This window comes from Falco peregrinus, chromosome 9 (assembly GCF_023634155.1).
Source record: "Falco peregrinus isolate bFalPer1 chromosome 9, bFalPer1.pri, whole genome shotgun sequence".
NCBI classification, from domain to species: Eukaryota; Metazoa; Chordata; class Aves; order Falconiformes; family Falconidae; genus Falco; species Falco peregrinus.
Window position 1 is genome coordinate 11063323 of NC_073729.1, and position 23289 is coordinate 11086611.

A 23289-nucleotide genomic window follows, 5' to 3' on the forward strand; every position below is an offset into this window, starting at 1 on the left:
GGCATTTCTGGGGGAGGGCTTAGGGCCAGTGCAACACGGGTGAAGATGGCGCTGGCGGTGGCGCAAAACTCGCATGGTGAAAGCTGAAGCTGGGGCCAGTTTGGCGTGAGGGGTGGTGACCTGGATGGAGGGCGATGGCTGCGAGCCCCGGGCCCTGCGCGCCCGCCTCGGCTCGGGTGCGACGCGCACCGGCCTTCCCGCCCCCGCTGCAGGGCCTGGGCACCGGCGGGGCTTGCTTTGCACAGGGCTGCGCGGTGCGCCCCGGCAGAGCCTCCTTGCAGACCCCCGGGCTTGCCAGGGGAGCCTGCCCGCCCGCCCAGCAGACCCTCCGTGCAGACCGCAGCCCCCTGTTGCAGACCCTCCGTGCAACCCCGTACTTTGCAACTCCGCTGCACGCCCGCGCCGCCACGGGCTGCAGCCCCCGCCGCGGGACCCCGCTGTGGCGCGCCGCAGCCACCGGCCGAGTGGCCGCCGTGCCCCGGGCTCCCCCCGGCGGGCCCCCTCCCGCGGGCTCCCCTATGAGGTCAGCGCGGCGCGGAGGCCCCGCCCGCCGCCCCGCCCGCCCGCCCGCCCGCGGCCGCAGGGGGCGGCGGGCCGCGCTCCGCCCCGCGGCCGCCCCGCTCCCGCGTTCATTTCATTCCTCCCCTCATTCCGCGCATTCCTCGCATCGCTGGCGCCGCGCAGCCCGGCCGGGAGCCCGGCCCGCCCCGCCGCCGGCCGGGCAGCAACTCATCCTCCGAGGGCTCCGGCCGCCGGCCCGCGGCAACCTACCGCCGCGGTATAAATAGCCAAGCGGCGGATTAAAAATAGGCGCGGGGCCATAAATAGCCGGGGCGGCCCGGGGGCGGCGGGCGAAGTTTGCCGTCGGAGCGCGGCGCGCTGGCGGTGCGCGGAGGGGGGCCGCGGCGCGGAGGTAAGAGGGGCCCGCGGGCGCGCACGGCCGCGCCGCCGGCGCTTTGTGCGGCGGGGCGGGGGGTCGGTCCCGGCCGGGGGCGGCCCGGGGGGGCCAGGCGCCCCCCGCAGGTGCCGGGGCCGGCGGGAGAGGGGCCGCGGCGGGGGGAGAAGTTGTTTCCCGCGGAGTTGGCGGCGCGGCGGGGCCGCGGCCGGAGCTGCAACAGGCGGCCGCTGCCCGCCCGCCCGCCCCGCTCCCCGCGCCGCCGCCGCCGCCGCACTTAGTTGCCTGAGTCACCGCTCGGCAGCCGGGCGCGCACCCCGTGCGCGCACACACACACACACACACACACACACGCGCTCTCAGTCGCTCCCCCCATCCCCCCTCACACACGCGGCGCGCACCGATCCTCGGCATTTTTCACATTTTTTTCCACGGGGAAGCAAGAAGTTGGGAGCAGCCCCGGGCCGGCCGCAGCCGCTCGCAGCCCTCAGCCCCAGCCCTGGCCGTGCGGGCTGCGAGCGGCACGGCCCCGGTCTGCCCGCCGCGCCGGGCTGCCTTCCCCGCCGGCTGCCCTCCGAAAGATGCAAGAAGGAATGTCCTTTTTCGCTGCTTCTTCTCCTTCTCCAGAGCTGCTGCTGCCGCTGCTGCTGGTTAATTGCACATTCAAGTGGAAAATTTTCGGGAGTCAGCAAAAACGTTGTATCCAAAAAAGACAAAGTCGCAGTTACACCACCACCGAGGAGCTTGTCCCTGGAAAACTTCCTTTCGGTAGGAACCATAGGTTGTTTTGTGTTTTTTTTTTAAAATATTTTTTTATTTATTTATCCGTAAGGTTTTACAGAGATCTATTCCACAGATGTCCACTGATGCGGAGGGCCAGTGGCAGCCTTTGTTCGCAGAAGGAGCGTTTCAAAGGAAGTACACTTCTGAGGGGGAGGGAAAAAGTTATACAGTACGGCTTTTGTCACAAAATTAAGACAAAGCTGTGCCCTCCGAACAGCTGAACAAAACCGAGGAGGAGAAATGAAGCCAGAGGGGCAAAAAACTCCCCAGCTCTTGTTTTTAACCAAGTGAAAAAGTTTGCGCTCCTGCCTGGGTGGAACGTAATCTTAGTCGTGATTTTTCTCCTCTTGAAATCTGTTTTAAGTTGAACGGTGTTACAGTATAAAAATATTTATGAAACAATGAAATACCAGCCACCCACGTTTCTCGGGAGAGTTGTTAACTTATTAGAAACAAGTGCCGGCCTTTGATAGGAAGAAATGAAAAGTGACCTCTAGAAGTGTTGGAAAGTTAGGGAGCAGCTCTCTTCTAGCTTGCTGAATGTAAATGGCTCCCGGTATTTTTTAACTGTTCGTTGTTGAACACCATTTGGGAAAGAAAGGCCAAGAAACGTCAGCTCGTACTGGCGCTTTCTGACGTAAAATAGTATATATGAGAAATGTAAGCTGAAATGGCAGAGCCTCAGGGGGAAAGAAAAAAAAAAAAGTACCAATACAGCTGTATTCCTGTCTAACAGAAGCGTATTTGCTTTCCCTCAGTGCTGATAAAGTTTAGAAACACAGTATTGCCAGTTAGCGGTTTTATGGAAATATCTGACCTAGACAATGGCAAAGTTTGGAGCCGCATGGACAAACCCCTGTTTTCTCTAGCTGAATGTTCAGTTATTGTGCAGTACGTCTGGTGTGGAAATCTCTGTGGGAATTCCTGTTACAGGAAAATCCATGCAAATAACTAAGTGCTACCTGCAATTGAATATGAAAACAAAAATTATTATAATTACATTAGGACTTAATTTAAAATTATGTAGGATTCTTCTTATAACCCTAGATTGGGAATGTGTGTCTGTAATGTATAATGTATTTTGTCTCTATAAATAGTTGGGGAATACCATTACAGGGATATTAGATTGTACTGATGGTAAGATGGTGCTATTAAAAATGACACAGACCTGTATATTAAATTACTTCTAGGAGTGGGAGGGAAGCTTGCATGTTTGTGTGTGTATGTGTATATATATATATTTATAGATACACACACATATGCATACTTTATTTGGGAATAGAAATACAGGAATTAACACAGTGCATGTTCTTAAAACACAAAAATGAAGATTTTATATTTGGGTCACGTCTTGAACTTGCAAGTTTTTAAAATCAACTTTTTGAAATTATTTTCATTAAGGGTGAACTTTCTTGAGGTGCATTTTTTTTTTTTTTTTCACCTTCATGGTAAAACTTGGCTTTTCACACTGCACTGGTTTTTAATTAGGTCATAAGGCTTTTTCTGTACCAGTAGGGGTAATTCTGCATTTTGCCTGCTGCAGGTTTATCAGCTGACCAAGCAGAAATTTTGGATGCAAAGGATTTATTTCCGTCTTTCTTCTAGTGATCTAGAAATACCTTTGGAAAGTGCTTTATTCCTGAACATGTTGTGTGCATTTCAAGCATCAATTTTACATACGCTGCTTTGGTGAAGTAAATATTATTAGCCTTTGCACCCAGGAGAGTGTAACAACAGCTCTTGAGGTTCAAATTACGGTTTTATATTCTGTACAGTTTCTTAGTCAGTGCTGAGTGGGATGTATGCGAGCAGTGAAGCAGAGGAAAAATTTTGATTTGACAGGAGTCTGGGTAAAGACAGCCTCTGCTTAAAGGAGTTTTAATTAAAAAGCCAAAAAAAGAACAACAGAAACTTAATTATGAGCTAGACCTGCCGTGAGTTTCCAGCTGAGAAATGATAACGTATTGTGATACGTGGAGATGTGGGAGCATGTGTATAACATGTTTGGTATAATTTGTAACTAGTGTTTTTTTTTGTTGTTGTTGTTGCTGGACAGTGTAGTGGTTTTAGATATCGTTAAAGTGGTTTTTAGGCTTTGTTTGTCCATGCCTGGAAAAGTTAAGCTCGGCTAAGTCACATGCAGAGGGAAAAGGATTTCTTCCTCCTTTCTTTTTAGCTACCTTTGTACATCGCTTTGTAAGCAAACTTTAAAGCTGCAGTGCAGGCAAAAGTGTAATGAAGACTCATGGAGCTGCAAAGAAGTTCTGGTGTCTTTCACTTAAAAAAAAAAAAGTGCAAGATAAAAATATGTAATTGTATTTTGATATAGCTGTCAGTTTTCAGTCTATAAAGTAGGACAGTTACACTGTTGGAACAACTTCACTAGAAGTAATCTTACTGGAAGGTGCCTAAGACTGTTTCCCAAACGGGAAGATTTTGTGTACAGTTCTGAATGTGTGTGTTTGGGAGAAGATTGCCTTCAACCGTTACGTTTTGAACACATGGTTTCTGACTGTATATACACGCACGCACACATCACTCCTTTTATCTGGTATTTCATTGTGACGTTAATATTAATGCTGTAATCTTTCCAGAGATGGTTTAAAAACTGTCTTTCTGAAGTGATTCCATTTATTTAAGAGGAAAGGTTTGCTAGATCCAATCCTTACTCAGGTTAAAGTGACTGGGATGACTCATAGGAATAAACATTTGCTGGATCAAATACTAAGATATTTACAGCATATGCTGTATGTACATGGTTAGTATGATACTTGATGTCTAAAGAAGGACATGGTGCTATTCTGTTTCTTCAATTAAAAAGAATATCAGATTTGACACATGCTTTTTCAAATTTTTGTACGGGGCTTGTGTTCTGCTTTGCTTGTAATCTGTTTAAAACTTGCAGGCAAATGTCTGTTAAAAGTTGATTGCTCATTCCATTTGTGCTCTTATTCATAGCACCTGCAAATATGAGGCGAGGGCTGACTTTTTAAAAAGCTGGTCTAAGTTCAGGTTAATTCCATCAGCTTCATCTGGCCTGTTGCTGCTTTACATTGGCTGTAATGAGGGTGCAAATTGGCTCTTTAAAAATTATTTTGAAATCCCCAGTTCATCAGTGGGACCTGCTTCTGCATGAGTGAAATAGTAGTTACTTATTTCTGGGATTTGAGATTTAATTACTGTTTTGTCACCATGCTGCAGTCTACTTGAGGCAAGCACTAATGGCAGGAATGTTTTATATCCCTAAACTACAGTCATTTACTATTAAAAAAAAAAAAACAACTTAAGTGAGACTCAACAAAATTTTAGAACCTTCAAGAGGTAAATAATCTCCCTGAAAGAAATGGCTGTTAGAGGTTCTGTGGCAGTTTATGCAAGTACCGTATAATTTAAATTGTATCCTGTGATACATGAACAGATTAATGGCATTATTTATTGTAAAGCCAACCAACTCTAAGCCACACTGAAGACACATTTTTAGAAGAAAAATCTCTGCAATAAATTCCCATTTTATGACCGTATCTTGGTCTCTGTTCTTGCACAAAACTCCTTTTGACTTCTGCAAGTGGAACAAGGATGGAATAATATTTCCTGGAATAATTTTGTGTTTGGTTTTAATGATTGCTCATTTCCAAAACATAAGAGAGTGAAAAGTTGCAGCCTTCAATCTTTTGAGGCACCAACTTAAAATCTGCTCCTTGGATGTGTCACATAAAATTAAACTAGGAGTTTTGTAATTTAATACCCCGTACCCCTCTTGGGTTTTGTATGAAATCCTGATCCTGCTGCAGTCACTGTGAGTTTTATCTTGTTGTTGGTAAAGCCAAAATTTCTCTCTGATCCAGTTTCCAAAACTTTTAGACTGTATCAAGTTATTAAAGTTCCACCAGGACTATATGAATTTTAAAATAACAGGGATTGAAGAAGTGGGGGGAAGAGAAAAAAAGGCAATGAGTCTGTGTCAAAACCTGGCGCTTAACAACTAATTTGAGATACTCTACACAGGAAGTCAACAAATGTCTCAAAGAGTAACCCGTCATGTGCTACATGCCCTCATTTGTTAGATGAATTTTTGTACATATGTCAGGAACGCGATGAAAATCCGCAGAGTGTGCTGGGGGTTTATAGACGCTGGGCCGGTTGGTGCGGGGCTGCAACCCTGTTTCCTGGTCCCCCCAGCTCCTGCCTCAGAGCAACAAAAGGATGCCAACCCCTTTTTAGTTTGGCTCCTGTCCAGTCGGAGGTATCACCTACAACTTTTTGTTCTTTGTCTTCTAGTCATTGTTGACTGGAACAACGTGATTATTCCCTCTGCATCCTGTCGTGCCTCTCCAAATGGCCTTCTTGGATTTCTAGCTCTTATTAGCTCTTCACTAAACTTTGGAATCGCAGGCACCCGTGCAGCGGCAGAAGCACATGAGCACAAAATAGAAGTGTATTTGTTAGCAGGTCAGAAGGTAGAACGTGAAATCTGTGTGCTGGGAGGGGGAAGGGAAGGAGAGTTTAGGATTATGTGTAAAACTATTAAAACACTATTGACTGGGAATCTAAAACAATGACGAGTGCTGTTGTTTTTACAGATACATGAACTGAAAACTGCTGCTAATGATGGGAAATGTTAATTATGTGAGAACATATTGAACTTATATTCTCTGGCATGAACTTTTTTAAATGCATCAACTGTGCTGCCTTTTATGCGCACAGCTTTCTAATTATCATAATTCAGTACAGCTCTGGCTTTTGGAAAGAGTTCAAGTGCAATCTCAACTTAACATGAAAGGAGTTGTTTTTTTTGTTTTTTTTTTTTTCTTCTTTAAACCGAGAATGTTCAAGAACAATTTGAAAAGATAATCTAAAAATGCTACATACTTAGCTGCATATAAGTCAGAAAATAAATGTTCCCATAACTGCCTATCAAAGCAGAACAGATTATTAGAACAGAAAGTTATCTATTTTTCTCATTATGTCTTTCACATTCCTACAGAACAGAACTAAAAGCACATTTTCATAACTGAATACCATAGACAGATCAACTATATATTGATTGACAGTAGTTTTTATTTTGCCAGTTTTTGAAATGATTGAGTGGATTACTGGGTTGTTATTAAAAGATTTTTTTTTTCCCCTCAAATAGTATGTTAATAACAAATATTTTATTTTCTTAAATAAAGCAAGAAGACAACTTTCATGATTTTTGGTATTAACTGATAGTGTTTCTGTAACGTATTAAAGTCCCATTGTAAGTCTTGCTTATCGGTCAGTATTCACACTTCATCTTCCTGGAGCTTGAGGGGGTTGTAAATACCAGGTCTTTCTAAAGCTTTCAAAAGTGTTGGGGCTTTTTTTTTGGTTGGGTTTTTTTTTTCTTTTAATAAGGGGAAAATAAATTTCATTTAACTTGCACTCAAATTATCCTCTCACTTTTTTTTTTTAATTGGTATGTGATCAAATTGTTAGTTTCCACCCCCTAGCTTCTAGTTGAAAAAGAATCAGATTTTTTTTCTTTTTCATACTTGTCTTTTCCTTTACTACAGTATATGCTACATTTCTAAAATGCAAAGAAAGCCCCAGTGAAACAAAATGACTTCATTTGAGCTGGCACTTAAGAGCAGAATTCACTTCCATAGTGCTGAAATAAAAGAAGCCAAGTGTTTTAAATAGCCACTCCCCTAGGCCAGAGTGTTTTTAGAAAAGCTCATTGTCTAGATTTGAGCTGTAGCAGTATGCCTGCCTCTGTTAAATCTCCTGATCCAGACAGCTCGATTTCTAAAGTTGACATCTGGTTTACTCTTTGTTCACCTGTTTAAAAAAAATGCAAATAGGCGAGTGTGCCATTGCCCTAGAGCTCTGTAAAAAAATAAAAATGCTGTTGACAGTTTGTCAAATAGTGCTTCCAGTCTAAGACTGCAGTAGCCTATTGTTATGCCCGCAACAGAAGTTGTGGCACCATATGGCTAGTATATGCTTCAGATAAGCTATCTGTTAATTTAGTTTATCAGTAGCGTTTTGATATGCTTCATGTTTGAATCACCAGCCAGTATGGCCTTGGGTATTTTTGGTGCCAAATTATTCCTTAACATTATAGACATCACAGTTATTCCCTTGGTGGAATCTCTTGCCATTCATTCACCTCATGGTGCCGTGAACAATGGTGCTTATTTTTGGAATTAGCTGGCATATTTTTTTACGTGGCTGTTTCTGTTGGAAGATTATAATTCAGGAATGACATTTCGGTTTTGAGGGGAGAAAATGTCAGTACAGACTTTGGAAGAAAAGGTAAATTCATAGAGGTTTAGTGGATTAAAGCCTCTGTTTTGTGTATCTCAATTAAAAAAAATATTTTTTGAGACATTAATTAATGGGAGAAAGGAAATTTTATTCATATTTAATCTACCACCACCATGCATGCTCACTTTTTGTCCTAAAGCTTGTTTAAAGTAAAAGGGAGAACTCTGTAAACAGCTTCATTTCTCCATTCCTGATTTTACCTTTGTTCTTTGAAGAAAATTAACATTTAAAAACAATAGTGTTCCTATATCTGCTGTCAGCTGATCTTTGAAGATTTTTTGTATTTCTCCTTTTTTCCACAATCAACAGAAAGCCTTGTAGAAGGCTTGATGATTCAATGAAAGTTCCTTCATCTTCCCCCTACCCCCTGCCTTTTTTTGGCTGTAATTATTTTGTTGCAGGAAAAGTCTCCAACCATAAATAGAGTCTTCCATTCAGTGCCGCCGTGATGTCCTTAGGGTTGGATCTGTCCGCGTTGCTCTCTGACCTTGCAGCACATTCCTCTGTGTCTTCTGCCCTACAGGCTCCGTCTCGCTGTTCCGTACAGGGCACCGCATCGGTCTGTGTTTGCCTGGACCCTCCTTTTTCCTTGGGTTTGCACTTGTCTTGGGCAGGGATCAATCAGGTTGTCCTTGCTTTGGATCTTGGTGGCTTCCCCCCTGCCTTTTGCTATCCATCTTGCCAGGTCCTCCTTACCCTACCTCTTCTGCTGCTGCTCACAGATGTGGTTTCTCGTTGTTGAGTCCTTTTGCCCATCCCAGTTGCTGTGGTGCTTCTACTCCTTCCTTGTCCAGGCTATTGGAAAGAAAGGACTGCTTGTGCTTATACAATGCCTTTCGTGTCCAGGATCCTTAATGACTGATAAAAGGACCAGATTCTTTCTCAAAGAAATTTACAGTGATGTTCTAAATCTGTTTGCTGATGCCACTTTTTTAGTAATGAAAGAAAGTCAAAGAGAAGAAAACTTTTCTGTGACAGTCTGGAACAGTGGCCATTCTTTAATGCCCCACTGAAGTCCACCCAGATGAACTGCATGGAAAAATGCAGGAGCTGTCAGAGAGCACCTGGAGGCCAACGAGGTGGGCAGCGAAGCGAGAGGGAATGCTCCCTCTCAACGTAGACACGTGCAGAAAATGAGAAAGGATTCCTGCCCTCGGCTTGGCACCGAAGGCTGCTAACAGAGGCTTGTAGTTTCTCTGCGGGGCCATGAAATGCTAGCATCTGTTTACACAGAGCTGGTTTTGGGGGTGTCACTTCAAATTTTAAATCTGTTTTATATTCAGAGTTCAGGTCTGTGGTGTGACTCATGTGGTTGGGTGATAATGGCATTTTTTGTCTTCTGGCTCCTTGTAGATGAGACCGGTGATCTCTTGTTCTAATGTGATTTGGGGGAAGATAAGTGAAGAGGCTGAGAAAGGAGAGGTATTGAGACTTCCAGTTCTGTGAGGCATGTGTGCATCTCTCCTATAAGTAATTTCTAAGTGCTTAACTGCGAGAGGCAATTTTCAGTCCACTAGTGTATCTAGTTACTACCTCTAATGAGTATCGTTGTCTTTGGGCTGATGAGTCCATCAAAACATAACAAATCTGTATTTATTTAGTGCAATAACATGCTTCTCTCATATGGTTGCAGGGTTTGTGTTGTTTGTTGGGGTTTTTTTGTTAAACTTTAGAGCCTGTGAACTTTTAGTTGATTTGGTATCTGCTTGTCATGGGTTTACTAGTGTTTCATTGCTTCCAGTCATTGTTTTGTGATAGGGAGTCTATAGCTCCAATTAATGTGTATTTTGCCTTTTAAATTGACTAGTATTTATGCATAGTAATTTCTTGCTCTGCTTCTTGGTGTATTTACAATATATATGCTTGCTGAAAAGTTAGAGGCACATTTGAAAGAATTTTAAATATGCAGCTTCCTATACCGATTCACTTTAGCCTCTCGCGTCAGTAATATTTTTTTTGTCAGTGAAACAATGACCCATAAATAACTTTTATCTTCCAAAGTCTCTAAAAAACATACAAAGAAGTCCAAAGGGTAGTAGAATTATCATAGTTCTTGGTTGCTCGGAAAATTAACTAATATTCTGGCCTCTGAGATTTCAGAAACAAATTAAAGAACCCTTTTTTAGGTAGCAGGCTGCTTTTAATGGTTCTTCTGTATTAAGGAAAGTACAGTATTGTAGGTTATTTATTTCTGGGCATGCAGTACAGGGTGAAGAGCCTGCAATTCAGCTAGCAATGCCTCTGTGCCCTGAGGTAAACTCTATTTCACAAAGGGAATTTTGATTATGGTCTACTGCTCTGTAGCATAGTGGAGGCTTCAAGAGGCAAGTGGTAAATGCTACCAAAGAAAAGCTGGATTGGAGCCACTGACGTCATCTAAGTAAATCTGCTGTAGGACTATAGCCATAAAATGACTGCCAGCCACTGAGCGCACTTTGGCCTTTTCTTGTCAACTGTTTTAACTGCTGGTTTGTGTTGTTTTTTGTTTTTTTTTTCCCTCTCCCCCTCCAAGCAACATGCATTATTTTTTTTTGTGCTAGTTGTGCACATGGTGAAATATAGAAATGCTAACATCCCCCTCTCCCTCCCCACGACACTGTACATAGCATGTGAGTAGCTGCAGCCTGCAGTTCAAAAATTAAAAAGTAAACCAGTACTTTTCCATACATGAGCCTAGCAGAATTAAGCTTCCATCACAAGCTATTTTTTTAGGTGCAAGAGCCTGGCAGTTCAAGTTACAGCATACTGATGAGATTTGTGTTGTGGGCAAAAAGCATTTTGATGCGCTGGAGGGCATGCTTCTCTCTGGGAGAACCAAATGCGTAAAAATGGCTGGGTTTGAATTCTGAATTAGCACAAAGTGCATGTGTTTGTGAGTGCTTAAGATCCAGTGTTAGTCATTGCTTTTAATATTGACCTCTACAGCTCCAGTCTCCTGAAACAAAACTTTCCTGTTGTTTCAAACACCCGAATGTGTTGTTACCAGCTGATCTTTTGATGATACTCTTTTATACACAGCTAAAGAAACCACCTGCATTAACAGTAGTAGCTCTAGGATTCATTGATTAATATGTGGCAGTAGATAGATGTGTACCTGAGGGTATATCTAAAAATGCAATTGATATCCTACCTGTCCTCCACTTGAATTTCAGCAACAAAAGCACTCGGGTTATTGACAGTGGATTTTAAATTCATTGTCAACATTCTCTTGAAATGATTTCCTAGGAAGTTTAACATACTATTTTTTTAAAAAGAGTGCACTGTGAAACACATCTAGAATTATTAGCCCGTTTGTCCCATGACAAGATTTGTTTACTTGATTTATGTACTTTTTTTTTACTTTAAAATAAAAATTAAGCATCACTGTTTCTGAAGTTTGAGTCTTATGATCAGAAATATATTAAAACCAGTATCATATCCATGAATCATTAGATGAGTCAGTTCCTGAAACCACTACAAGCCTCACAGTTCTTGGCTACGACTGAAAGCAGGAAATCCAGGCTTCAATAACTTCCTTTCCCAGTACTGGCTATAGCAGCGTTAGTGGTTAGTATATGCTGCTTTTGTAAGCAATAGGAAGATGTATGTCTGAGGAACAAAGGCACTCAAGTCAATTTGCTGAAACTGTTTATAATTTGTGGTCTTGATTTGAATGTCAGGATATATTGGCATATACTACATTCTGTGCTGCAGTACATTTTCCAGCAGCGATATTCAGAACATGAAATAGAGGGAACACGTTATGGCACAGTTCTTGGACAAAACCCATGTAATCAGTTTACCAGACAACAGGGAGATATTTTAGTGTTATCATCCAACTCCTGAAGAGTAATGGGAATGAGAACTTAACACACAGGAGTAAATCTAAAATGTTTATTTAGCAGTTACTTTGTTTTATTCTTGTGCAACAAACTATTTTTACTCTGATTCAGTGCTCCAAAAGGGCTTGGAAAAAAAAAAAACCAACCCAAACTTGGATCTTGTAAAATAAAAACACATGATTTGTTTTTCAGTCTCCTTTTTTGTAGTGAAAACTGTTTGTCGCCTCATAATCGGGGACACATTGATTATCTCTATGTCAATGAAGCGCTGGTGGCTGCAGAATCTGTTTCTTTAAATGTGGGGTGCCTGTACGCTACGGCCCGTCTGCAAGAGGATGCGCTCTTTACCTTTTTGAGCTAACTGGGACAGATTCAGCTTTGGTACAAGGTTGGTCTTAATGTGTTTACACCTGGAAAGTATTCAACCCTTCAGGTTTTTTGTAAATATTATGAAAGATAGTTTGGTATCTTGTACTTATTATTTGGTTAATTTAACTAATTAATTAGCAGCACATAAAAGCCAGACCTACCTTCTGTAATTATTCTTTTTGTTCTTCCCTCCAGAAAATCATTTGTTCATGAGAAACTGGGAAGAACACAAGCATTGAGAGCAATAAACTAGTGAGACACTGCATATAAAGCTACTTCTGACAGCATTGGTTAAACTGTATATGCAGTATTGATTAAAAACAAATACTGAGCTCTTCGTTTAAACAGGCAGAATGGTTATTGCACGTCAGGCAACAACATCTGTTGTGTTGGATAATATGTGAAATTGTTTTAATAAAGCAATTTACAAGTTGGATTCTTTCTTAGCTGGTGCAGTTCAGTGTTGGTAGGTGGACCTCAGTGTAGCGGCCAGGTGGCTGACACAAGTGATCCCATACTGGTGTCCAGGGTGGTGCTTCTCGAGCCTTGTGTGTGTCAGGCGGTACGGTACAGAGGAGGATTGGGCTGGGGGAGGAGGAGGGAACGCAGACCAGCTTGAAGGCAGCTGGGACCCGAGAGCCTTTTCATGTGGAGACCTGATCTGTAACAGAGACTTTTCCCACCTCTTCCCTCTGTCCGCACAACTCCGTGCCCATGAGAAAGGCTTGGAGAAGGTCGATCCCTTGCTCAGACAAGGACACTGGAGCCTTTGAGGGACTGTTTTGAGTTGTGGGTGAGGTTGCCCTTGAGGGAGAGGAAGAGACTCTTCTCTCCCAATGGACAGGTTTGCGTCAGCGCAGTTTTTGTGGGCGCTTTTCCAGTGGCCCATGACAACTGCTCTTCTTCCCCACAGTGGAGCTGGTAGCACCCATCCAGGGACAGGCCACTGGATGTGTTCAGTTATGATGGAGCTGGGCCTGAGGTGGGTTGCTGGGACTCTCAGCGCAGCAGAGGGCACCCAAGCAAGCGGCTTTTTCAGCTGGTGGGGGGGAAATCTGCATTTCTCTTAGAATATTTAATGGGATGCTATTGAACCATGAAGGTGCAGATAGTATTGAAAAAAATGCGAACAGGTAACTGGTCCATAACTGCAATTCTCAAAGCACCAACTCCTCTGGTACAAGAAGTTTGTAGAGATCTCATTTCTTGGTACTAAATTTCTCCAAGTACCTGCTGCTCTGCTTCTGGAGGCAAGTCCGTGTCAGGTGGGGGAGCTCAGTACAGAGTCGTGTCCCAGACAAGCAGAAATCTGTGCCGTGGAGCTTGTGCAGTGCAGAACATCATGTGAGCAGAGTGCCTTGGGCTTAGCACCGTGTATAAACAGCTGGACTGTTATGGAGGCAAGCTGGCTTGTCTCACCCTTCCTTCTCCGTCATGTTTTAAGAAAAAGGAGTGGGCTTTGAAAGAAGGGCTAGATGCTTACATCCAGGAATGAGGCTCCTGGGGAGGCGTGGATCATTTCTTCCTTTCTGTTGGTTGTTTTAATTGGTGCTTTATCCACAGGTGCTGGGCTAGAACACCAGCTGGTTGTGTACATAGGAGAAGCAGCCTCACTCAGGTGTGTCCCCTCTGCTATGGGGAGGTGATGCTTTAAGGATTGCCATGTTCAGCATCACACCACCTACTGTGGATTTAACTTACTGCATTGTAATTAACTTCTTGTAATAACAATAATTATATTAATTAACTTACTGAAATAACAAGGATGTTCTTCACGCTGCTTCTGCATGCTGCTTTTGGATAGAAATTTTGCTTATTTTCTGTTTAAGGGAAAATTTAAGCACTTTAGCAGCAGAGAACAGCAGTGAATTTTCACAGGATCAAAGCATACGTAAAAGGCATTTTTCATGTTTGTGACCATATGAAGTGCAATTTTCTATTAATTAATGTTAAACGACTGATTGTTTAAGAGCAAAGAAAAAAACTTTCAAGTGGAATAAGCATCTAAAAGTTTAGAAGCTGGTTATAGTTCTGCTTGATTTCATTTATTTCACTTGCAAAGAAATGTAAATGATTTAATATTGTTTTCCTAGTTGAACAGTCCTGAATATGGGAATTGTAATGCATAAGATCTGGAGATACATTTTGATTGAGTTCATACCCTTCAAATGTGTATGAACTGAACATCTTTGTGTTACTATCGATCAGAGAGATGTCCTGTTGCTCTAATGTGGATTTTGGTTTGGGATTAGAGGCCTGGGGCTTTGGATTGCTTGCTGTCTGTAGACCAAGTCATCAGCGGCTAGTGATTGATTCATTAATTAAAATCAATTTAAATGGATTTGTAAGCCTCATGTAACAGATTATCTTATTAACAACATGAGAAAGGCACTGTGATCTGCAAGGAATGTGTCGCTTTAGACAAAATACAGCACGATTTTTATGGGAGAATTTAATGAATTGCTGTTGCTGTAAGTGATCTATGCAAATGAGAGAGCCTTGCTTAAATCCTACATTAAACAGACTCTTCCTGTTGAACATGTTTTTTGTTTGTTTGTTTTTTGGGTTTTTTTGTGAGCCTTCTCCAGAAGACTTGGCTTTAATCTTAATGTGTGTGTGCATGCACGTGTGTGTGCTTGTGTACATATTCATGGTCACAGAGACACGTTAAGCATTGTTGAGCTTCTGATATATTCTGATCTTGGAGATTCTTACTTTTTCTGTAACATCTCCCTCACCACCCCAGTTAAAAATATCTACAACAAGAAAAATAATTTTCTAAATTACCGAAAACAAAATGACAGAAAGAACATCTAATACTGTTTAATCCACGCCCCGCCTGCTCAGCAGTGCTGTCTGGAAGAGACACTTTGGACAGCTGGAGGGGCCAAGCGGGTAGAGGGGAGTTCTGGCAGAAGTGAAAGTGTTGAAGAGATGGCAATAAAAGCTTTCCTGGCTGGGAGAGGGGAGGCTCATCTGTCATCTTTGCATTCGCTTCGTAACTTCTTTTTACATCAAGATGTATAGCAAGTCACTCCAGGCATTTATGTACACACGTTATTATGCCCTGTGATCAGACCTCAAGAATATCTAAGCCAAGGTGTCAGCAAAATCAAAGGGAATTTTGTGTTTAGTTTCAAACAGAGCAGGGTTGTTTCCTCCAAATCACAGCCTTGCCCACAACTTTTCCGTAATCTCAATAATGTGTGTACTCAGTAATCTCAATAATGTGTGTACTCTCCATTCTGATTTGTAACTCACGCTTCTACAGGAAACGAGATTTTCAATTGTGCATGCTACGTTGTAGCATCACTTTACATATTTCTTCCTTGGTTTGTGCTCTCTGTGCATTTGTGATTAGGGAGCAAAGTGAATTTAATTATGAGATCCCTTTTTCATTACAATGAACCCAGTTTTACTTCGCACTTCCTCTGCTGTATTGTAGAAATGGAAGAATCTGTGAAAACAGGCAGTAATAAAATGTTGATATTGACGGAAAATTTTTTATGAACTTAAAAAAAAAAAAACAACAAACAAAACCCAAAAACTAAACCCAACCCAAACCCACAAAACCAAACCACTACAGTCATATAGCTCTGAATTGCCTTGGACACATCATCCATTCAATGTGCAGGCAAGTCTTCAAAGCCAAGTGCTGCTGCTGAGTTTTGTTTGTTAGATATCTTGCTGTTGTTGGCACTATAGGTTTCAAATATTTAACCAAAAAAAGTTTGAAACCGGATTGACATGGTAGACCCAGTTGTAACTGGGTTTTGGTGAAATTAAATGTGTTGCCTGAGATGTGTGGTATTTGCCATGGCAGAAAGCTTTTTCCTTGCTTGTGAAAAACTGAACAAGGTGTTTGGGAGATGCAGTATTTTAAAATAAGTATAATACCTTGCTCATTTGAATTGCAAGAAAGCTTGGTGGTGACCTCCAGTTTACTCCATAGTTATCCCTTGATATTCTTACAACTTTGAGAGGTGGGTGATTCGCCTCACCATGCATGTTGCCAGCCCACTGCCTACTAATGGCTCCAGTAAGAAATTTGGGTGACTTAAAAGTGCGCAAGGACAGTGCAGACTATCAAAACAGCAGCTCTTGGGACTCCTCAGTGCAATGTGCACCTTCCAAAAGGTCTATGCTGCCTGCCGCACCAGTCCCTTTCCTTCTAGGAGTCTGTGGCTGTGCAGATGTGTTAGTGTGGAGGTTTGTGGCTGTGTCCTGTTGGGTCGCTTGAGTCTGGGAACTTGGAAGGTAGCATGGAAATCCTGGGCGTGACAAGTTATTTCATTCTGGACACAGCCCTTGGACCCAGGGAGAAAGTCTTCTTGCCCTTACTTACATTAGCTTTTATGTTAGCATGCCGATTTGTAATTAGAGTAGTCATACAATAATTATTTAGTTTGTGAACCATTTGGTTTGGAAAGAAGAAGGGAGACTTGAAACGTGCTGAGTGGTAGCATTATCCTAAAAACAAGAGGAGAGAGTGAGGCAGGGCATGAGCAGGATGGAGCCCCCTCAAAGTGGCAAACTTGCAGAGGTACATCCAAGGCAGAAGACGCAGGGCATGCAAGCTAGTCCTCTCTTCTAGTGCCGGATAGTGTATCGAAGTGTAGCCCTGTCCTTCAGCTGTTCCATCTTACGCATCCAATTCCTCAGCTGTAGAACCACAATTTCAATTAATTGACTTTCTTCAGTTGAATTTTTACCATAGGGTACTGGCTAAAAGGGAAAGGACGTTGGTGAATAGCTTTTAAATAGCATACTGCATAGCCCTGCCATTGTGACTTCAGGGAATATTTTCCATTCCGCTTTTGTCTATAATGTAAATCTTAGTAACATTTGTCTTGTATTAAGGCTGCAAAGTTTTTTGTATGTATGTTGCAAACCTTGTGAAATACTCTTTATTCTTGCAAATTATAAGTAGTTGAGTTGGCTCAACTATCCCTTTTGTATGCACATTATTTTTTTACAATAAGACATAGTTATGGGGCAGTGTTGTACGAAATGCAATTGAGTTGTACAGTAATAAAATTGCCATGGTGTTCTGTGAAGGTCAGTGGTATGTAATTAATTGCTGGACTGATGATGGGTGCTGGGTAGGAAGTGTTGCTGCCGTAGACATTAAATATAATAATTAAGCTCAGGGGTTAGTATTAAAAGCATGGAAAATACATGACTGTTATTAACACAGAACTTACGCTGATACTAGTTTTAATGATACTATGGTAGATGTAGGCTGATGCTTTAATGTTACGCTTGCCATTTATAGTCTGCATCTTCAAGGAAAGTGTCTGTTCTGAAGCTTTGTTGCTAAATTTTTGATGCTTGGTAAGCCACTCTTAGAAAGTTCCTAGTTCTCTGTCTATTCAGAGGAGAGAGCTGTGTGCCTTTGAAGGCTTCCAGAGGGAGATGCTGGCCATGCACCCTCTGTGCCTAAATGGAGGTGGATGGCATCCCCCTTGTCTGAATAGGGGAATTACCCGGGTCGGGGTGAAGCTGTCATTAGGTATGGAAACTCAGGCATAGATTTGAGCATCTCACTCCTTCGAATGCCTAGGTTATCTCTTCCTGTTTTAGACTGTAGCTGCCTTTTCCTGGATTAATGGAAACATGGAAGTACCACTGGGCAAAGAAAGGAAAGCTTTGCAGAATAAGGAAGAATGCGTTTGATAGGTGCCTAATTTAACTGCACCTGCAAACTCTGGCTTTTCAGTCTCAGCAAAGTATTTCTGTTTTACTTAAGAGTATTCAGAAAAATGCTAAGAAACAGTCAAAATGCGAGTGTTTATTTTTCCCCTTTTTACGATGCAGTCCTGTGAATGCAGCCTGCCAGATCCCATTGTGTTTAATTCTTCTGCCGTGCCATGAGGCTGACTTAGACAACTGGAGCTCATTTAAAATATACTGCGTGGTAGATTCCGGCGCATGAAATCTCGTAGCGCACTTGTTATGGTGTGATGCAAACAAGGCATAATTGCGAGACGTGCAGACTGGATATTCTGCTGGAATAGGCCAGATCGAACACAAAATGTCATAACTGTGAAGACTGGGGGGAAATCTCTGCTCCAAAGAAGTCAAAGTCATGAGCGAATGGAGTCTCCTCCACTTACATTTACAGCTTTATTCACAAGGAGTCTTTTAAAGCAGCATTCATTTGCTGGCAGAGTAAAGAGATTAAGGAAAATTCGGATTATTTTTCAGTTCAGTGTCTTTCCCCAATTTTAATCAAGCAGATTTACTTGAACTCATACCCTCTTTAGACAAACTGCCAAAGATGGTAATTGCTCTTGTTTCTCCCCTGATTTTAAATCTGTGCATTTTATGGGAGGACCAGTTGGTATTAATAAAAAAAGGCCAGTTTGCCTTGGCTTAGTCCATCTTTGTAAGAGCCATGATTTGGAAATAGGAGAATGGTTCCCTGAGGAATTCTGCTGCTGCTGAAGGCATTGAAACGTGCTGTGAATCCCGGTGTCTTAAGTGCTGTAGGAAATCATGAATTAGTGTTTCAACATAGGGTGCGGAAGCGTTCGTAGATACTTGAGCAGAACAAAAACTTGTAAAGCAATGTTAATTGCCGTAGATTCAAAATAAATAGAAAGTTTAAAAATATTTTGCAACACATCTATATCTATATCTATATCTATCTCATGTGCCATTTATTACTGACTCATGTTTCAAGTCATTGGATTACAGTTTTTTTAATCTGGTGTTTTTAACATGCCTGGGGATTTTTTTACTGCTTCTGGGAAGAAAGGTGATCATGTGATTAAGGCACAAGTCAGGGGGCAGAGATTTGCATTTGGTTTCTGGGGCAGAGTTGAGTGAGGAAGCTGGGAGAAGTGTTCATTGCTCAGACCAGTCGTGTAGGCGCAGCTGGGGAAAAACCAGAAAAATCCATCCCTTTGCATTGGGTGCGTGAGTTATTATTTGCAAAGACTTTTTCTATACCTATGTGGAAAGTGCTGTGAGTGTAAGTGATTGTCTCTGATATAGAGATTTCCCTACTTCTTTGCTTTACACAATTTTCTGTAATTGACTTGGAGTGGTGAGATTGAGTGTAATTAAGTCTCATAATTAATTAATATGAGAAAGCCTACACAAAAGCAGAATGAGTATTTCAGATTTCATGATTTGCTCCCTTCTGTAAAATTAGAGTAATAATACCTTGTTACTTAATGCTGCAAGCAATAATTGGGTAATAGCTATAAAGTGCTTTATTATGAAAATGTATGTAAAGAACCGTTTTTAAGCGGTGAAACTGGTGCATAGGCCTCAGTCCTTGCAGAAAAGCTGATTCTCCTCTGAAGTAACATGATGAAACTGGTGTATCCCAGGACCAGAAGAAACATCAAGTCAGTATTTAAGGCTGCTCTCAGAATGATCACAGCTTTTTGCACGCAATGATCACAGCTCTTTGAAATATTCTTGCTGAGGACTTGTCTTTTTTTTTTTTCTTTTTCCCTTTTTAATTTAAATGATAGTTAAAGGTGCCAGGTGTAGCCTTGGTTAGAGGTGTAGTAACAGTGATTTGGACTTCCCACTACGCCAACAGTCACCAAACAGGCAAAACAATCATATACATAATTTAGGACGTAAAATCTCCAAGCATGTTTTATGATGAACTGTTAATAGACTGCTTTCATCGCGTGCAGCAGTTCCAGATCCATAAGGATAAGGCAAGTTGCAGAGCCCGCTGGATCCCCTTCTGAGAATGTCCTTCCAGCGGCTTTCCTTTCTTCGTAAGCATTTGTAAAATTAAGCGCAGGTGTTGACTCGGGCATTCATCCCCCCAGTGAGACACCAAACGTGAACTGAGGGCGGCGTGCGAATGAATGTCTGTCCAGCCACCTGTGTGGGGGACAAATCACCTGGGCTGCCTCTTTGGCAGACGTGTCCACAGGTGAACAAAATGAGGAATGAGTCAAACCCAGCTGCCCCGGTGGCACGGAGGGCAGCAAGCAAACATCAGTGGGTCTCCGCTGGCTGGTGCATTTCTGGGAATAATGTTTGGACTAGGGATGGGCCATCAAAAAGCGCATTCTGATTGCTCCCTAGAAAGGTACCGAAAGCCGTGAAACTTGGCCAGAACAGTCAGAGCTGAAGCTTTTCGGTGCAACCGCAAATGATATGGCTGCTAAGCCAAGAAAAGGCAAGCAGTTCAAAGCCATGCCCAGACCGTAGTTTTATCAACTCTTTGGCTTTACTGTACCAGCTTTGCAAAGCTGAAGAAGTGCGAGGAATGACCCCAGAGGAGGAAGGACAAACCTTAAGTAATTAGCCTTCCAACGGCACAGCAAACAGTATTTGTGCCTGGCAGGAGGCCAGGCCATCAATACTAGGGGTGAGGGTCTGGTGAACGAAGCTTGCTTTGAGCAGGCTGTGACAGCCCTGCCGAGTGGCTCTTGGAGGTGTTCACTGACAGGTTGCTCATGGGACTGCTCAGATGGTGAAGCGGTTCTCTTGGTAGCTCCCGGCACTCTGCTGGTGTCCTGAGTCAAGTCAGGTGGCGACACGATTACCTGTTACTAACCTCTAAAAGAAGCCTCCAGAACTGACTGACAACGGGGAGTACAGGCAAGGTATTTTGGGACACGCCTCCTGTAGCTGTAAGACTACCAGTATTTAAGCAGTATAAACGTAAGTTTTGGAAACGCATAATCTTGTATGATAAAAGTTTGGCAGAAAAATGCAGTATTCTCTTTTATTGTTAGCTACATCCTTTTCCTGTGAAAGCTTATGAGAATGTTTTCGTACTTAACATGCTTCCTTTCCTCACTATGGTTCATCTGCCAATCTGACCCTCCCAAGGAAAGTAAGCTGTCTCTGATCATCAGATAGATGAGGGGAGTGTCATCAGGAAAAGAGCAGGAAAATTTTAAGGTCTAACCCTTTCTACAGAACTGGGTTTGGCTCTGGGTGATGCAGAAGGTGAGAGTCGAAGGCCATCTGTGTATCTCCACACCACTGTAACAGGCGTCAGATAAAGACACTGTCCCTTTTGTAAACTTCTTAAGAGAACTTCGGAGCGCACTGTTGTTTGTAATGAACCAGTGGCAGCTGCTGCGTAGCTAAATCTGCAATTGAATTGCCGTGGTATACGAGCCTCTTGCTGTGCCCCTTGTAAAACTGCCCTGAAAGAAAGTCATATTTATATATCTCAAAAGTGGCAGGCTTGGCATGATGCCCTGGTAACTTTTTTTTCTAGCAAGCCTGACGTGAAACTAGCTCACCCTAACTCCACTAGATTTGAGTTCGCCTAACCTCCTTTTAAGAGAGGCTGAAAAAAAGAAGGGGTGGGGAGAGAGGATTACATACAGTTTTTTAGATTTCCCTGGCACATTTCCACTACCCCTCATGAAAGATCTTTTTAAAATCACAGTGAAGTCTGAAATATATTTAATAATTAAATTAAGATTGTTCCTATTCAGTTTTGGCTTTGCTGAGTTTAATGCAGGAGTCGACTACTGGAGACATAAGAAAAACAAATGCTTGGCACTTTTCCCTACAAGGCTGAATGTGAGTCAGTATCTAAGAAGGCTTCTCAATGGAAAATGAGAAAATAATCTTAATAAAAAATTCAAATTATTTAGATGAGCTGCTTATAAATTACACACATTAATGTAGTAGTTGCTACAATGAGAAACTTCTCTAACACTTTTTGGCACACATTAACTTGAAAATAAAGACTGAGAGATAATTACTATTATTATTCTTATTACTACTACTACTGTCATTTTGGTTTGTGCTGCATTAGCATTAAGAGGCCCAAATGAGCATCCAAAATCCACTGTTCCGGACTCTGCTCTACTGTAAAGACATATTCACAGCTCAGGAAAACTTAGTTTTAAATGCACGAGGCCAGGCACAAGATAGGGTCTCAGGCGAGCGAAGTTAGGAGTCTTGCTCTAGCCCTACAGGGGCTTGTAGCAAGCCTGGGGTTTAATCCTGATCTGCTAAATTCCAGTCCACCCTTCTAACCAAAAACTGCGCCCCTCATGTCAGCCTTTTGATTTCCTCTAACAGGATGAGGCTTTAAATTTCTGCAATATCAAGATAAGGCATTTACACCTCTCTTAGGAAGGTTACACTGGCCTCCAATTGCGTAGATCTTCAGGAGGAGGTAATGGGACATCAACATGCTTCATAATTTTTTTTCAACCACTCTTTTTGTTTTTTCAATAACATCCACTGGTTTAATTTTTATTTCCTTTTCCGAGAGGCTGCATCTATCTCCCTCTCACAACTTGTCACACATCGTGGAGTGTGGAGGTGCAGCATCCAGAACCAAAAGAGGAAATGTGCTGATTTTGGCAGTTGACCAAAATGACCTCATTTCTTTGCTATTGGAAGTTTGTGCACTTTTCTGGCAGGCAGCACAGTTGAAAATAAGATTGCCTAGTTCATAGCGTGTCTTCATTGAAGAAAATGCTTGCCAGACACTTAAATGCTTTATTCAAATCCCTGTAGTAGCAGAACATACCTGATAGGCATAGGCAGCTGGACAGCCTGGTCAGAGGGAGCAAGCATGGGACAATAGAATTTAGAGGGTAGAGGAAATGGAGCAAACTTTCCACATGTTGTGGATGAAGTCTGGTGCGTTTAGGACTCCACAGGTGCATGTGAGAGAGGAGCAACATAATGGAACACCTGTGACTTTGGACCGGGGGCTCGTGTGCCATCTTCTGTGCTTGCCAGGCTGCAGAAATGTTCTGGTGTGTGGCTGGGCTGCTGGTGAGCCGTTGCCTAACATGAAACTCTGCGAGGAATTGTCTTTCATCAGAGCACTGCTGCCTCCCTCTCCCCGAATGAAGCCTGAGACCGTGGAAACTTCTGGTGAGTGATGCAGGTGTATCACTAAAGGAGATTATTGTAGGAATGTGTCTTGGCTTTGGCTTGCCCAGAGGCTCTGGTGGGAATGAAACCTGCCAGTGCAAAAGGACGCAGCAGCCCGATAGACTGATTTAAAGCGGGCCTGCAAGAAAAATGGGAATTATTCAGAATTCTAATTGAAGAGTCAGGTGAAGATTAAGTCTTCAGTTCTTGAGTCCTGGAAGTGGTTAATTTTCTAGGAAGAGAAAATAACAAAAATCTGCATGGAAAAATAGCTATCTAGATTTGAATGGTGAT

General features: G+C 42.6%; 1 protein-coding gene across 10 annotated transcripts in view; it reads left to right on the top strand.

The window, feature by feature from the left end:
- Positions 1–630: 630 nt before the first annotated feature.
- TEAD1 (TEA domain transcription factor 1) overlaps positions 631–23289 on the top strand; it is a 161657-nt gene continuing 138998 nt past the window's right edge. For 3 of the 10 annotated variants that reach the window (XM_027778399.2, XM_027778401.2, XM_027778406.2), the window contains exon 1: positions 1523–1663. The gene's annotated coding sequence lies outside the window, so the exon portion shown is untranslated. Of the gene's footprint in view, positions 914–1522; positions 1664–23289 lie in introns of those variants that run through there. The other 7 variants (XM_055813827.1, XM_055813826.1, XM_055813828.1 and 4 more) reach the window with 5 other exon arrangements.